The sequence below is a fragment of the Echinops telfairi genome, unplaced genomic scaffold, assembly GCF_000313985.2.
Source record: "Echinops telfairi isolate 266 unplaced genomic scaffold, ASM31398v2 ScPeMD7_7420;HRSCAF=8458, whole genome shotgun sequence".
Taxonomy (NCBI): domain Eukaryota; kingdom Metazoa; phylum Chordata; class Mammalia; order Afrosoricida; family Tenrecidae; genus Echinops; species Echinops telfairi.
In genome coordinates, this window is record NW_022111320.1 from 25,081,998 (window position 1) to 25,084,591 (window position 2,594).

The 2,594-nt window shown below is 44.7% G+C and overlaps 1 pseudogene; it reads left to right on the forward strand.

The window, feature by feature from the left end:
• Positions 1-668: 668 nt before the first annotated feature.
• LOC105978758 overlaps positions 669-2,594 on the forward strand; it is a 2,965-nt pseudogene continuing 1,039 nt past the window's right edge.

The window sequence follows — 2,594 nt, forward strand, 5'->3', positions numbered from 1 at the left end:
TGGGAGGAGGGTGGCTTACAGAGAGGAGTGCCCTTTGGACATCTGTCAGCTCTAAAGGAGCTTTGTAACACTCGCCCAAGCAAGACAGCGGCCAGGGCATCGAGTTTTGAAAGACTGAGAACCAGAGAGGACCAGAAAGAGACCAGCTGGCCTGGCGGGGAAGAGGCACTGCTGTGGACCATAGGACTGTAGGCTGACTGTTTCCTGATCTGAATTTGTGATAACCTGTTAACTTCCTAAGAAGCCCCCGAAACCATGAAACCTCTGTGAATTCTGGGTGGCCGTTGCAATGGATGATGGAACCCAGCAGAGAAGTAGCGGCCGGGCAGGGACTGTTGGTGTCAGGATAAGGTAAAGGAAGTTGGAGGGAGGGGGAAGCATGCCCGTCTTTTGCCTCAGACGGATCATTCCTGGGCAGATGTGGGGTTGAAGTCTCTTTTTCCTGAGTGCAGCTGTAAGAGGTCAGATGTTCCCCCCCCCACCCCCCGCCATTTCCTTGGCTATTCTGTACTAGTGTTTTCAATGGGGGAGGGGGGGGTTCAGCTATCTTATTCGTACCTCATATATGTATCACATGTTCTTTAAGATTTTTCTCCTATGTGCTTTCATAATGTGGATCCGTTTATTAAATCACTTCTTCTAATTGCTTTTTTTTTTAATAACTAAAAATGCAATTGATTGGCTTCCTACCTGCGCTGTTCCTGGGCCATGGAGGGGCTGCTCTACCTGGGGAGGGGCAGCAGCGACTGTGGGAGCAGCTGAGGCTGGAAGAGGTGACAGTGTCTCTAGGCTGGGACCTGGATCAGCTCGTCCCTGAGGAAGAGGAGGCAGTTGTGAGCTGTCTTTATGGTGCGAATCGTCATGTGCCCGAGTAATCTTTAGCAAAGCACACAGTGTCATGTGCTGTTGGGTATGACCAAGTCAGTTCCAACTCACAGTCACCCATGTACAAAAGAATGAAACACTGCCTGGTCCCGTCCCATCCCGTCCTCACAGTTGTTCCTATGCTTGATCCCATGTGTGGTAGTTACATATTCTCACGTCAACTTGAGGATATTAAGAGTGAAGGGGTGGAGTCTAGCCTGTCAATCAGGTCACAGTCTGATGATGCCTCCTTGTGGGTGTGGCCTTCATTCTGGGGACATCCTCCCTTTCTCCTGGGAGGCTGACCCCACTCTTTCTCTCTGCTTCACCTTCCTGTTGACAAGCCACATGGAGTCAGAGCCCTGGAGATGCGTCTACCACCACTGGATCCACAAGACTGTGAGCCCTCCGGACTGTGTTCTTCCTGCGTTCTACATCATTGCATGTGATTGCATGAGTCTGAAAAGTGATTTATAAACTAGGATTGGACGTATGGGCTAATATTGGACTTATGGACTTGATCTGGACTGGGTTGGGATGTTTTCTTAACACACAATTATTCTTTGATATAAAGTGCTTTCTTTTTTTAATAATAAATCATTTTATTGGGGACTTGTACAACGCTTATCACAATCCATATATACATCCATTGTGTCAAGTACTTTTGTACATGTGTTTCTCTCATCATTCTCAAAACATGTACTTTCTACTTGAGCCCTTGGTATCAGCTCCTTTTTTTTTTTTCCCTCCTGCTCCCCCCTCCCCATAAAGCTCTTTCTTATACACAGATAAGTCTCTGGATTTGTTTCTCTAGTTAACCCAGACTAACACGCCATGGTTGCAACCACTGTGTCGATCCATCTCATTGAGGGCCTTCCTTTTGATAATTTATAAATTGTTATTATAAATTTACTGACCCTCCACTGTATCAAGCTTAATGTCCTTCTCCAGGGACTGGTCTCTCCTGACCACATGTCCAAAGGGTGTGAGATGAAGTCTCTCCATCCTTGCCTCCAAGAACAATTCAGTTCCAGACACATCTGTTTGATCCTTTAGCAGTTCATGGGCTTTCAATATTTTTCAATAGCATTATAATTAAGGCTCATCGGATTTTTTTTTCTTCCCCCAAACCATGGTGTCATGTCGACTGAGGGAATGGACTATACCAAAGAAGAAGAGGATCAAATGTATAATCATGAATTTTTCTATGAGAATATGACTGTACCTTCTATTATTTTGGAAAAAAACAACAACAAAAAGACACACAATTACAGATAATTAAGCAAGCTAGAGCTCCAGACGAACAAGATGGTAATTGTTCTTTTAGTCAAATGCTGTGGGAATTTATCCTCCGATGCCAGTTGAGGCTCCTCTGAATCACAAATGGTTTGTTTGTCATCTCACAAGCTGATTGCCATGTCCTCTATGATTTCGCAGTTGAAGAAACAAAGAAAAAATGCCCCAATTCTCAAATTGTTGACAGTGACAGTGATCTCTTTGTAGATGTAGCCACTAAAGTGCATCAAGATAATAGTCAAACGTGTCCGAAATCAAAAGTAGGTGAAGGGAGACGTCGACTAGTGTAAGATATGACGAAATAATAAAAATTTATAAATGATCAAGGGTTCACGGGGAAGGGGGAAGCAGGGAGGGAGGGGGAAAATGAGGAGCATTGTTTTGAGAATGATGATGGCAACATATGTACAAATGTGCTTGACACAATGGATGGG